The sequence below is a fragment of the Fundulus heteroclitus genome, unplaced genomic scaffold, assembly GCF_011125445.2.
Source record: "Fundulus heteroclitus isolate FHET01 unplaced genomic scaffold, MU-UCD_Fhet_4.1 scaffold_49, whole genome shotgun sequence".
NCBI classification, from domain to species: Eukaryota; Metazoa; Chordata; class Actinopteri; order Cyprinodontiformes; family Fundulidae; genus Fundulus; species Fundulus heteroclitus.
The window spans coordinates 882,444-896,053 of NW_023396912.1; the positions used below are offsets into that span (position 1 = coordinate 882,444).

Consider the following 13,610-nt stretch of genomic DNA (forward strand, 5'->3'; position numbering starts at 1 on the left):
AGAAGGAGAGATCCCACACCAGACCTAACAGCAGTATGGCTGTCTGAACTGGGCCTTCCTTAAAGCAGAGTAGAAACCCAAACCCCCCCCCCCCCCACCCTCCGTGAGTAATCCTAACCAAACATTTGATGTGATCAATGGAGAGGATTTGACCCATTAAACTGGATCAAGAAACTGACAACTCAGAGTGAATTTGGGTTTCTTGCTTGTGTGTATCAACCAATCACAGCTCTTAGCATCACAATCAGCATTAGGGTCAACCACACCTCACCAAGATCTTCCTCAGGTTCTCTCTCAGCAGAAACTGAATCCCTCTGAAGCTTTAACTCCTTTGCATGATATTTAGGCAAAGTTAGGAACTTCTGAGAATCTCTGTGAATACAGGCCCAGGTTCATTACATCCCTGTATAGATGGACAAACATGTCCATCAGAATGTAAAGCGTCCACGCCACATCTGTGCTGAGGAGCTCTGGTGCCCTCTGCTGGTTTAGATCAGAACTGCTGGTTCCTGCTGAATCCTTTCACAGCTCCCTCACTGATGCTAAACACTTTTAGAATCAGAATCAAGTTTATTGCCAAGAAGGGTTTGCTTGTTCTGACTGTACTGAGCATATAATTTGTCTTTGCACTTGTTCTTTATTTAAGGACAGAGCTGATGGTGCACAGAATAAAACATGTTGGAAATGAGGCGTTTTGCACCTAGTCTATGTAGAGACCAGACACAGTCTGGCCACCAGGTAAAAGTGACCAACACAGGAGGAAGCAGGAAGGCAGTTCCCAGAACTCTTTAAGACATTTTCAGTCATCAAATAACTGAACCAGCAGCATCGGTCAGAAACATTCTGCTTTGCACAGATCATTCCTCCAGTTTATGATGTTTGAACGTCCAGAAGCTCCTCCAGAGAGAACCAGAGATCTTTGAACAGGTAACTCTGACACCTGGAGGTCCTCAGGGAGGTGTTGTCAGTCTCTGCTGGTTCTGATCCAGGAAGTCTCAGTCAAAGAAAACCCAGGAAAGCAGGTTTAGAAGTGATACTCTGTGGTCACACCAGTGATGACATCATCAGAGTTATCATCCAATCCTGGCGCAGCGTGGGTGGACCAGGTCATCAACAAACAGAAGGTCCCTGAAGTCAGAGGAGGAGGAAATGAGAAAGTTATAAAATGCTGGCAACAGATTTGATTGATTGACTAATTGGTTGGTTGATTGATTGATTGATTGATTGGTTTATTGGTTGATTGATTGATTGATTGATTGATTGATTGATTGATTGATTGATTGGGCTGTTACCTGTAGCTCGTCGATATAAGGACACCAGGAGGAGAGTGGAGACGCAGTACGGAGAGAACACCACCAGGTGGATGAAAACACGAAGACCAACATGAGAGCTGGTGGATGTGGGTGGAGCTTTGGTTGAAGGTTTACCTGTTGAAGGTTTACCTGCAGACAGAATCCCACCTGGTCAGGTGATGCATTCAACCAGTGTTGAAGGAAAGAGAGAAGCTGCTGACCTGAGACAGAGATGCTGCTGGATGGAGACTCTCCATGAGCGCTGATGCTACACCTGTAGAGGCCTTCATCAGAGCTGGTCACATGGTGGAGGGTCATGTGACCTGCAGGCTCAGTCCTGATGAGGGAGCCATCTTTATAGAAAGCAGCTGGGAGGTTGGAGGGAGCGGTCTTTGTGTGACAGCTCAGAGTGACGTCATCTCCCTCCATCACAGGGAGGACAGGACTCTGCAGGATCACTGATCCACCTCAACACAGAGACAAACTACAGCATTTCATCCATTTCCACACAGCTTCATCAACACTAACTCCACAGTCTGATCTTACCAGTGACAGTGAGCTGGATGCTGCTGCTGCTGGCTGCTCCCTCTCTCCACTCACACCAGTAAACTCCACTGTCTGATGGGATCAGGTAGCTGATGCTGCAGGTAGAACCAGCTGGTTTCCCCCATCCATCTCCACACTGAGTCCTGGTTCCTCTGGTTGTGTTCCTCCTCACAGTCCATCCAGCAGAGATGTTGTCCTCCTCACAGCTCAGAGACACAGAGTCTTCTTCAAAGAACTGAGATCTGCTGGGACTCACAGTCACACCAGCTGCTGGAGGTTTAAAAAGTTTTCCCATGTTAAAAATATAATGTAGTTTCATTTCACGCTAAATAAAAAGATACATTTCATTATATTATCATTCTCTCAGACTGTGACCCAGACTATTAGGACTAAAGGACTCACAGCTGTTGATATATAAGATGTATACATGTTCAAGAAAACATTTATAAAGATATATTAAACTATTTTATCACTATTTTATACTAGGCAGCATTGAATAAATAAACCATTCAGAATGAGAACTTATGACAATAAATAAAAACATGTCTTTATTTCTTACAGATGATCACTGCTTTCAGATCTTAATGTTCAGGTGTGCTTGATAGAGCAAAGTAACATTTACTGACCTTTAGTCAAACTCCACAGCAGTGATGTCAGAACTGTAGAAAGATGATTTACAGTCTTTATTTCTAGACAATCAGCATCCATCTATCTATCAAAGCAGTTAGCTCTTTCACTTGCTGCACATTTCCTGTAATATATCTCATCAATATGTCTGACATCAGTACTGTGCAGTACGTAGAAGTATATCATATCACTGTTGGCTTCACTGTAAAGTTTCAGTGTTTATGAGTAATTCATTTAAGTCATAAAGTTACTGTTTTGCTTCCTTTTGTTGTAATGAATAAATTATCTATGAAAGAACCCACAACCTAAGGAGGAACGTCAACACTTTAACATGTCTAAATTACTAAATTTAACATGTTTTTAATTCATTTAAACTTCTGCTGGTAAATTGTTCCTGTCTCGAAACTGTTGAAAGCATCTAGAACACCGACTGACAGAACAGGCTGTTACTGCTGAACTCATCCGCCTCCAACCACATCAACCACCTTCACCCAGCCCCCATTACAGAGACCCACCTGCAGGTCCTGCTGTGTTCTGGTAAAAGTTCTGTTAAACACGTCCTTCATGGAGCGAGCTGCTGGTAAACCCACATGATGGAAGGTTAGTACTCACAGAGCAGAAGCAGCAGAGACGGTTCCTTCATGGTTCTCTGATGATGACAGAAGCTCTCAGGCCTGGATGGCAGCTCTAAGCCCCGCCCACTTCCTGTTTCTCTGATGCTGGGGGAAGGTGGTCATCATGGTTTCCTCTGGTTGGGTGTCAAACATTCTGTTACCAGGCTTTAATGATATAATATAAGGAATAAAATGACCCCAGGTTCACAGTTTTAACTCATGTCACACAAAGAATCATGTGATTGGTGTCCTACACACCAGAAAGGAATATTGCAGAGTTCCTGTGCTAAAATAGCAACGAGACAGAGCATACAGGCTCTTTTTCTGACTTATTTCCTTACTGACTGCACTATTCAGTCAGTACTTTTACCGACTGCTGATGCACTTCTGCTAAGTTCTTACCAAGAGGTATTCAAATGGAGCCTGGATCCTCAGTTATATGTTTCTCTCTTCAACTGATTTAATAATAATAATAATATTACATTTAATTTCTAATACACTTTTAATCAGCAAGATCTCAAAGTTCCACAGAGTTAAAAGAAGTTAAAAACAAAGTAAAGGAAATTAAGAATATACTTAATTACAAACAATAAGACAAGGTTATAAATCAGTTTGTGGTCAACATTCATAGGCCTTTCTGAATAAAAATGTTTTCAGGCCTGTTTTCAGAGAGTAAAGGCTCTGAATGACCCTCAGGTGGGTAGAGAGGCTGTTCCAGAGGCTGGACAGAAGGCTCTGTCTCCCATGGTGGAGAGCCTGGTACTGGGGACTTGGAGGAGCAGCTGTTTGTGGATCTGAGGGTGACGAGTTCTTGGTGGTTTGTAAGTGGATGTCCATGGGTGTATTTATGAGTGAGTTAGAGAATGTTAATGTTTATCTGGGATGAGAGAACCATGAGGGAGCCAGTGTAGTGTTGTACCGTTACGTAGGGTTTTAATTTATTTAATGTTTAATAAATAACTCTGTCTGTTAGGTATTGTCTGGTAAATATCAGCCCAAACAGCTGATAACAGGACAATGATTGAAAGGGATGAATTCGAGCACTAGCGATCTTTTAACAGCAACATCTGCACACACATAAAATAAATGAGTGTCAACTTCTCTTCAAGTTCAAGAATGTATTAACAGAAATAAAATGAACATCCAGAGAACATCACCATATAAAGCTGTTTATCTGAATTAACACTATATTTCGATCAACAAATCCTCTTTACCAGGCTAGTGAAACTTAACTAAACTACAAAACAAAATGGAAAAAAACAAGCTGAGGAAAATCGACACACAAAAGAAACAAAAAGACAAAATAAAATTATCAATCAGCATAATAATTCAGTGAATCCCGGTTCACTGCAGTTAAAGAACCAAAGTTCATCTTAAAGAATGTGGAATGAGGTTAAATTAGCTTAACTAATTTAGAACATTTGATATGTGTTTCAAACCATTCACAATACAAATCCTGCGTTAGAGAAAATTAAATTTTAAAGAATGATTTGCCGAGTAAAGATCATTAACCTTTAAGACACTTGATTTTATTAATGCAACTATTCCTCTTGGAGGCTAGGGGTCGCTGTAGCGATCGGTTGCTAAATGGGTTAATCCTAAAGTTATACAAAACACCATGAAATCTAAATTAATATTCCATATTAATGCGGTAATAACGCTCATAGCACTACCACATGATGGCGGAGCGGATTGACAACAAATTTTATCTTTAAAATGAACCATAGTTGCGTGGTAGAATGAATTTTATCCGGGAAGCTAATAGCATTATGCTAGAGGAAATTCAGCACTAATTTTAAAAGGCCTAAAGCTCTATTTTGGTCGTAATTGTAATGTAATGGAAACTGGACCCAAGATTCGAACTACACAGGTCAGTGACGTTTTAAGATTTTATTTTAAGGCAGGAAGAGGGCTCGTCTTCTCGGGGCGCGGTAGCTAGCGGCCGGCCTGGTATTCCCCTGAGGCAGAGACAACAGGTTAGTGAACAGTGGTTGGTTCGCGGGTAACAGTGAGGAGGACTGGACCACTAACCTTAAGAGCCAGGAGAGCCGGCTGAACGACAGGCGAACTGGTCCGGGGACACAGGTCCGTTTGTGGTCGATCAGGCAGGCAGGGGGTCCATTAGAGGCTTTCCAAGAACAGAATCCCGGGTAGGTCCGGGTTTGGTGATCAGGGAGGCAGAGGTTCAGCGGTGGTACAGACAGGGAGATCCAAAAGGCAGGTCCAGGTCCGGTCCAGGTCCAGTAACTAACAGGCTCAGAGGTAACGAGGGTTAGGATGGCTCAGTACTCACAGTCAGAACGGGGCCAGGTATCGGGTAGGCAGTCCAAGACGGGCAGATTCAAATGTCCAGGGACAGAACGCATGAGGTTTCCGGGCAGGCAGACAGAACCAGAACAGGGAACAGGCAGGCTCGGTAACAGAAGTCAAAATCGGGTCAGGCAGATGTGGCTTGAGACAATTTAGCACTGGCAGCTGATCTGCACGGCGATTATATGAGGGTGAAAACAGGTGGGACCAGTGAGAGCTAATTGCAGCAAGGGTGGAGTTGAGCAGGTGTGCTGGATTGTGGGTCAGACCAGCACCAGAGCTGAGATTGTCACAGTAATGAGGGGACCTGAAAACACAAACATCATTATCCCATCAATGTACAAAACCCCTGCGACAGACTGGCGACCTGTCCAGGGTGAACCCCGCCTCTCGCCCAGTGAACGCTGAAGATAAGCACCAGCAACCCCCGCGACCCCATGAGGGATTAAGTGGGTCAGAAAATGGATGGCTGAATGGATGAATGTACCAAACCCTAGTGGAGATAAAGTATGTTATAACCGTAAAAGCACACTTAAACACATCAACAAAGCTTGATTTTATAATGCTAATCGGGGCTATGCCTGTTAGCTCCACGTCTTTTAAAAACACTGTAAAAACACATTAAGTAAACCATTTCTAAACTTTCCTTGTTTTTTTCTCTGCCAAACCTCTCCCTTTGTTTCTGGTTATGGCGACGGGCGTCCAGTAGCCAGTAAATTACTCCAAGGGAAAGCCGGTTTTCTGATCAGCTACAGGGGGCTATGCGGCTAGCTTGACATGTAGCCGCTGGAGGTAATTTTGAACAGGGGGTGCTGTCAAAAAATTATTATAATATTTTTTTTTTGGACAAAAGACCTATGAGCCTATAGGCTTAATTAAAATACTATAAATAAAAATGAATAAATAAATTGAGATTCACTACTTTATTATCATATACACTTCAGTGCATGCAACCAGGGTCTAATGGGGACGTCATCCAAAGCAGCCAACTTTTCGCATTGACTCGCTGTGCAACTCTGATCTCTCATGCTCGTTAAATTTTTCAGTGGCTTTATGCCAATTTGAAACTGGATGTTGGGTGGAAGGGCTTGTCTAATACAATCACGCTAAGTTGGGTTGCGAGTGCAGGGTCTGGGTCTGCCGGTGCGACCATAGACATATACCCCACATCCACCGCTTTCGTCTATGAGTGGTGAAAAGATTTGGGGCGCCATCTTGGGGCGGTCATTCAGCTCAGTGTAATGTGTTGACCACGTGCAGAATCAATTTGAATCAACTATAACTCGCTGAATTTTAAACTAATTTTCACTTTTTTTTGCTGAAAACTTTAAAACTCTAGGTATTATAACAAAAGTTTCAGTGCATTCTAATATTCTTAGTGGGGTTAAAGGTAAAAGGTTAAAGGTTGAAACAGGTGACTTGAGGTTTCTTCGGCATCGGAATGATGGAGGCAGGTATGTTGTCGGGGCCTGGGGCCTTCCGCGGGTTGACTCTCCTCAAAGTCTTCCACACGTCGGCGGTGTCAAGGCAGAGCACCTCCTCTTCCTGATGGGGAACAGCTTTCACTGCTGGAGTGCTGTTTAGTGCCTCAAACCTCCCAAAGAAGTTATTTAGTACATTTAGGAAGTCAGCATCAACTTCACCCACCGGGGGGGAGGGCGTGTTGTATTCCCAGTGGTTTGAGGCAGATGACCGTTCATACTGAGCCCGGTTCTGCCGGAGGTTTTCCTTCCGGTTAATGGGGAGTTTTTCTTCCCACTGTCGCTTCATGCTTGCTCAGTATGAGGGATTGCAGCAAAGCCATGTACAATGCAGACGACTCTCCCTGTGGCTCTACGCTTCTCCAGGAGTGAATGCTGCTTGTCGGGACTTTGATGCAATCAACTGGTTTCCTTACATAGGACATTTTTGACCAATCTGTATAATCTGACCCAATCTGTATAATATGATTGAACTTGACTTTGTAAAGTGCCTTGAGATGACATGTTTCATGATTTGGCGCTATATAAATAAAATTGAATTGAATTGAATTCAGTGATCGCCCGTATGCCTTTCCACATGCTCCTGGTGTTGCTGGCTTCATGGAAAAGCTCCTGGATTTTCTGACTGTGTTTCCGCTTCGCTAACCTGATGGCACGGTTCAGGTTGGCTTTCGCTGTCCTCAGAGCCTCCTTGTCACCAGACTTGAAGGCTGAGTTCCGCTTTTAGCGCTTGACGGACCTCCGCAGTAATCCAGGGTCGTTGGTTGGCTCGGGTGATGATGGTCTTGGTGGTGCTGACGTCCTCAATGCATTTGTTGATGTAGGCTGACACAGTCATGGCGTACTCATCAATGTTTATCTTGTCATATGTTGCTGCAGCTTTGAACATGTTCCAGTCAGAGCACTCAAAACAGTCCTGGAGCGCCTCCACTGCAGCTAACAGTCAGGAGCTCTATGTCAGAGAGCAAAAGCTTGTGACTATTCTAGCGTTTTTACACCAGGTGTTATTGATGTAAACGCAGAATCCGCCTCCACGGGTCTTACCGCTGAGTTTTTTGCTTCTGTCGGCGCGGAAAGTAGCTAGCCCCTCCAGGCTAAAGACGTTGTCCTGGATTGATGATGTAAGCCATGTCTCCGTCAGGATGAGAGCGCAGCAGTCTCTAAACTCCCTCTTTGCAGAGTGTTCAAGCTGTAGATGGTCTATTTTGTTGTCCAGTGAGCGGATGTTGGAGAGCAGGATGGATGGTAGCGGCGGTCTGTAGGGGTTAGCCTTTAGTTTGGCATCCAAACCTCCGCGACAGCCACGTTTTCTCGGTCAGCTGCACCGCTTCCACTTGGCCCTACTCCGGTGTGAGCTGCTCGGTGAGTCCCCTTCGTCGCAGGCCTCTGGGACTTGCTCCCAGAGCACAACCAAAGCCACGTAAACAATCGAGCGTAGTAGTGGTTATAAGTCCAAAAACACTACATGGCCGTAACTCCAGCAGGCGCTGGCAGGCAAGTACTGATCTGGTGACCTGTTTCTGTTGAATTTGCATGTTATCTATTCCATTACAAGGCCGTTGTTGGGCAGTAGTATAAAGCTTGATGCTCCACATTACTCCAGATTTTTTGAATTGAGAAAGCTTCCTGGAGAGGAAGTGAAACGTCTTCAACTACGGAAAACAAGTCCAGTTGTTTTGTTTTTTACTTTTTTTGGAATACTGATCTGCTGGGTTGATGAGTAGCTTGTAGCGAGTTTGGCGCCATTTTTTATGAAAATGTCCGCGAGTTAGTCGGAGCTGGATGCCAGCTGCTGCTTCAGGGGCGCTGCCGGAAATCAATAAATCGTACCATCATCAGAAGTCAGACCAGAAAAACAGTAATCTAGGGAGTCAGGTTGGGGAAAGTCAGTCACTGCTTCAGGCTGACCGTGAAGAGACTTTCTGTGGTCAGACGTTTCTCATTTGTGCCCTAAATGGGTTTTTAGCAGGTGTCAGAAGTCAGACAGAGAGGAATATGCCAGCCTCAGAGGAAGAGGAAGAAGGCGGGTTTTACTCTGTGTTTCTGACAGTAGATCTGATTCCATCAGTTCATCTCTGAGAGACACGATGAAGGAAGCAGCTGTCAGGTTTCTGCTCTGTAAGTAGACGTGTTTTAGTTGTTTTAAAGTCTAAACCTAGATTTATGGTGAGGAAACAGAAACAGGACTGACACAAAGTCTGGATCTGAGCTCTGAATCTGTCTTCATGAGGAAAATCATTTTCTAGTCATCTCATTGGATGATGTCATGTTCTTCTTCTCCTCAGTTCTGGCTGTGATGCCGTGCTGCACAACAACCCAAGGTTGGTGACCTTCCTGTTTCACACTGAAATAATCCACATGGTAATCTGCCTGGATTATTACGTCTATTTGTGACTCTATGGATGAAGGAAAAGAGTTCAAAGCATTTAAGGGAAAATGTTCCTTTCTAATCTGTCATTATAGCCTCTAAAATAATTAAACGCTGCCTTTAATCATTAATTTATGTAAAACTAGTTAAAATGCATTTGGTCAACAGTCTGAAAAGGACATTCCCTCCATCCAGCTGTGGTTGTAGTATTCAGTAACCAGATGTTGAAGGACTTTGGATCTTCTAGAATAAAATCAAGCAACAGTTTCTTTATTCCAGCAGCTGGTGTGACTGTGAGTCCCAGCAGATCTCAGTTCTTTGTAAGAGACTCTGTGTCTCTGAGCTGTGAGGAGGACAACAGCTCTACTGGATGGACTGTGAGGAGGAACACAACCAGAGAAACCAGGACTCAGTGTGGAGATAAATGGGGGAAACCTGCTGGTTCTACCTGCAGCATCAGCTACCTGCTCCCAGAGGACAGTGGAGTTTACTGGTGTGAGGGGAGAGAGGGAGCAGCCAGCAGCAGCAGCATCCAGCTCACTGTCACTGGTAAGATCAGACTGTGGAGTTAGTGTTGATGAAGCTGTGTGGAAATGGATGAAATGCTGTAGTTTGTCTCTGTGTTGAGGTGGATCAGTGATCCTGCAGAGTCCTGTCCTCCCTGTGATGGAGGGAGATGACGTCACTCTGAGCTGTCACACAAAGACCGCTCCCTCCAACCTCCCAGCTGCTTTCTATAAAGATGGCTCCCTCATCAGGACTGAGCCTGCAGGTCACATGACCCTCCACCATGTGACCAGCTCTGATGAAGGCCTCTACAGGTGTAGCATCAGCGCTCATGGAGAGTCTCCATCCAGCAGCATCTCTGTCTCAGGTCAGCAGCTTCTCTGTCTGCTTCAACCTTCATCATGAGACCAGAACTAAACATTTACCTTTGGATCATTTCAGGGAGAAACACCACCCCTCCTTTATTTCCATCCACCCCTCCTCCTCCATCCACCCTTCCTTTATCTCCATCCACCCCTCCTCCTCCTCCTCCTCCCTCATCCACCTTTCCTCGTGATTACCAGTCTCTTCTCCACAGCATCCAGTGCCTCACGTTCTTCAATGCTGGTGTCTCTCTGCTCTTACTGGTTCTGCTGGTTCTGCTGGTTCTCCACTTTATCAAGAGGAACCATGAAGGTGAGGCAGACTTCAGTATTTTACTCTCTAAATGTGAAAAGAACAAAGCTGAAATGCTAAAGGTGCCTTTAAAACAGATCAGTGCCGTCTTCACAAAGATCCTCAGAGTCTCTCAGAGATCTCCTCTTAGCCTGAATCTTTCTGCTGAGTCTCATCTTCAGAGTGATTCAGATGCTGCTGAGAGTGACCGTGAGGAAGGAGACCATAGAAATGTTGGTCTTAGTGAGGAGGTGTGGTTGACCCCGTTGCTAGGTGTTACGCTGCCTTCTAATAGTTTTGATTGGTTAATAGTACAAGAAATAAAAGACAACAGATGGAGGAAGCAGATCTTCAGATCTCACTGAACATTTTTCTAGATGGCCTTTTACATCATCAGAGAGCAGTTATGAGGCTTCCTCTCAATATTAATTCAGGCTCACATCTAATAACCGTCCCAATCCTCATGTTCTTCTAACATCTCTACAGTTGTTGAACCTACATAGTTCTGCTGACGGTGAGCCTTTACCTGGGCTCCGTGAGCCACTTCCTGTTGTTGTTCAGGAAAAGATGGCCGCCATCAGGTCATTTCCATCTACCCTGGTCTAGGATTCCTCTACCATACACACATGTCAGGTTGTGTTTGAGAACCTTAGACCGTTCTCCTTCAGGGAAATAGTTCAGAAACTACCTTTGTTCTTCTGTCTCAGCTCCATTTTTAAAATTAACTGAATTAATATGACACTATTCCAGTCATCCAGTATAACCCTTAGTCATCATGATCACTGAAAGCACTCCACACTGTAGCCACATTCACCCATTCACTAACACTCACACATTCATTCACCAATCAGTAGGCTAGTTGGGGTTAAGTGCCTTGCCCAGGGGCACATCGACATGTGACAGTAGGAATCTGGAATCAAACCCACAACCAGTGCAAGTTGACTACTCCACCCTCTGAGCCACAGTTAGTCAGTGGGTAGAGTAGTCATTTAAGGATGTTTAAGGACTTGATTGTCTGGATAAGGACTTCCTGCTTTCAGGCCTGCGGTGATTAACTGCTGGTCAAGAACTTTTTACATCCTCTGTTCTTTCTTACTTTAAACTATTTTCAAAATCAGAGGTTTTAGAAAAACACCTTAGTGTGGTGGTGCTTGTGTTCCTGTCGGGGGTGTATGGATCCCTCCCTCTTGACCTCTCAGGGGTCAGTCCACCAGTTGGAGCAGTAATGTCCCCCACCTCCACCACCTGCGCCTGTGTGAGGTGATGGTGGGGCTGGGTTGGGGGTTTGGGGTCCTACGTCTCACTCTGTGCCTCCTTGGCCCGGGGTTGCTGCTCCAATGCTTCACTGATGGACCACATCTGGTGAGCCAAGTCCTCCTGAACTTTGCTGCTGTTGGATCCTCAGTGTTGCAGTCTTTCTACCGTTCTCAGCACTTTAACAAAAGTGGATCTGCAGGTGACAAACAGGCTCGGACAACACAAACCCTTATTTCTACTTTCCAAAAAAGTAAAAAAAAACAACAACCCCAAAACAACTGGACTTTTTTTTGAAGTTGGAAGAAATTTCGCTTCCCAATCAGAAAACTTTTTCTATTCAAAATGTCTGGAGAAGTGTGGCGTACCAAGCTTTATACTACTGCCCAACAAAGGCCTTGTAATGGCTTAGATAACAATCCAAATTGAAGTGAAACAGGTCCACCCCTTAGTAATGGGGAGTCGTTAAGGTCGTTGTTGGCCTGGCTTACAAGAGAGATGTTTGGATCATCGTGAGAATTGAGGTAATAATTGTGAGGAGTAAAACGTTTTGTGGTGTTGTAGGTTTTTAAAGGTTGGAACCTAAGGCCTCCTCCTCTGTTTAAGGTTTCTCTCTTAACGTAGATGGCTTCCTTCACATCCCTTTCTAACCATCTGTCTTCTTTGTCCAAAATGTGAACATGTTGGTCCTCACAGAGTGTCCTTTGTCCTTAAGGTGTAGGTGGACAGCAGAGTCTTGACCTGAGGAGGTAGCTCTCCTGTGTTGAGCCATGCGTCTGTGGAGAGGTTGTTTGGTTTCTCCAATATAAAGATCAGAACATTCCTCACTGACTGAACTGCATACACCACTCCACTCATCTTAGGTTTGGGGGTTTTGTCCTTGGGATGCACCAGCCTCTGTCTGAGGGTCCTGTTTGCTTTGAAATGTTCTGGGATTTTATGTTTGGAGAAAATCCTCTTGAGTTTTTCAGAGACTCCAGCAACATATGGGATGACAATGTTTCTGTGTTTATTCTTCTCACCATTATGTTCTGCAGCGGGTCTTTTGGATTTTCTTGCTGATTTGACAAAAGCCCAGTTAGGGTAGCCACAGGTTTGGAGGGCATCTCTGATGTGTTTCTGTTCCTTGTGCTTCCTTCTGTTTTAGTAGGACATGCTGGGCCCAGTGTTGTAAGGTTCTGATGACAGAAAGTTTGTTCTCCAGTGGGTGGTGTGAGTAAAAAGAAGATATTGGTCTGTGTGTGTGGGTTTCCTATACACTTATTTCTACGCATACCCCCCCCCCCCCCCCCCCACACACACACACACACGAGGCAGCAGGTTGTGGTTACATCTGACCAGAAGCTGATCTCACCACAGAACATTTCTCCATGTCACAGTTTCCAGGGTGGTCTGGTGGTGGTAACTGGTGGATATATTGAGATGGATCTGTCTGCTCGGCGCTGTGGGTTTCAGCAGCAGTGGCATCTTTTCAGACAAACATCCAGCAGATATATTTAGGCAGAACCAGCTGCACCACAACCCCAAACAGCTACAATGCCCCAGATAACTTTCTCTCTGACGTTGTGGAAGTGTGAAAAGTTTTTAACTTATGCAGTGATCTGTGTTTTATTCCTCAGAGACGTCTACATCTAAAGTTTACTCAGCAGTGATGACAGAAGGCCTCCATCAGGGTCCCTAAAGATCCTGACCATCAGGGTCCCTGAAGACCTCCATCAGGGACACAAGACCTCCATCAGAGACAGAAGACCTCCATCAGAGACAGAAGACCTCCCTCAGAGACAGAAGACATCCATCAGGGACAGTATACCTCCATCAGAGACAGTATACCTCCATCAGAGACAGAAGACCTCCATCAGAGACAGAAGACATCCATCAGGGACAGTATACCTCCATCAGGGACAGTATACCTCCATCAGAGACAGAATACCTCCATCAGAGACAGAATACCTCCATC

At 44.8% G+C, this 13,610-nt stretch overlaps 1 protein-coding gene and 2 long non-coding RNA genes across 5 annotated transcripts in view; 1 reads left to right on the forward strand and 2 right to left on the reverse strand.

Annotated features, from left to right (window-relative positions):
* LOC110368142 overlaps nucleotides 1–13,610 on the forward strand; it is a 192,741-nt gene that overhangs the window by 105,246 nt on the left and 73,885 nt on the right. The gene's annotated exons all lie outside the window — the stretch shown is intronic.
* LOC118560822 lies at nucleotides 618–1,551 on the reverse strand. Of its 2 annotated transcripts, XR_004929609.1 has the most exons (3): nucleotides 1,514–1,551; nucleotides 1,293–1,427; nucleotides 618–1,128 (listed from the first exon to the last, which is right to left on the reverse strand). It is a non-coding gene; the product is annotated as an uncharacterized LOC118560822 (long non-coding RNA). The 2 variants fall into 2 exon arrangements; XR_004929608.1 differs by lacking the exon at nucleotides 1,514–1,551 and having other exon boundaries at nucleotides 1,293–1,436.
* Nucleotides 2,078–3,289, reverse strand: LOC118560821. 2 transcript variants are annotated; one of them, XR_004929606.1, is made up of 3 exons: nucleotides 3,078–3,289; nucleotides 2,465–2,497; nucleotides 2,078–2,105 (listed from the first exon to the last, which is right to left on the reverse strand). It is a non-coding gene; the product is annotated as an uncharacterized LOC118560821 (long non-coding RNA). The 2 variants fall into 2 exon arrangements; XR_004929607.1 differs by having other exon boundaries at nucleotides 2,087–2,108.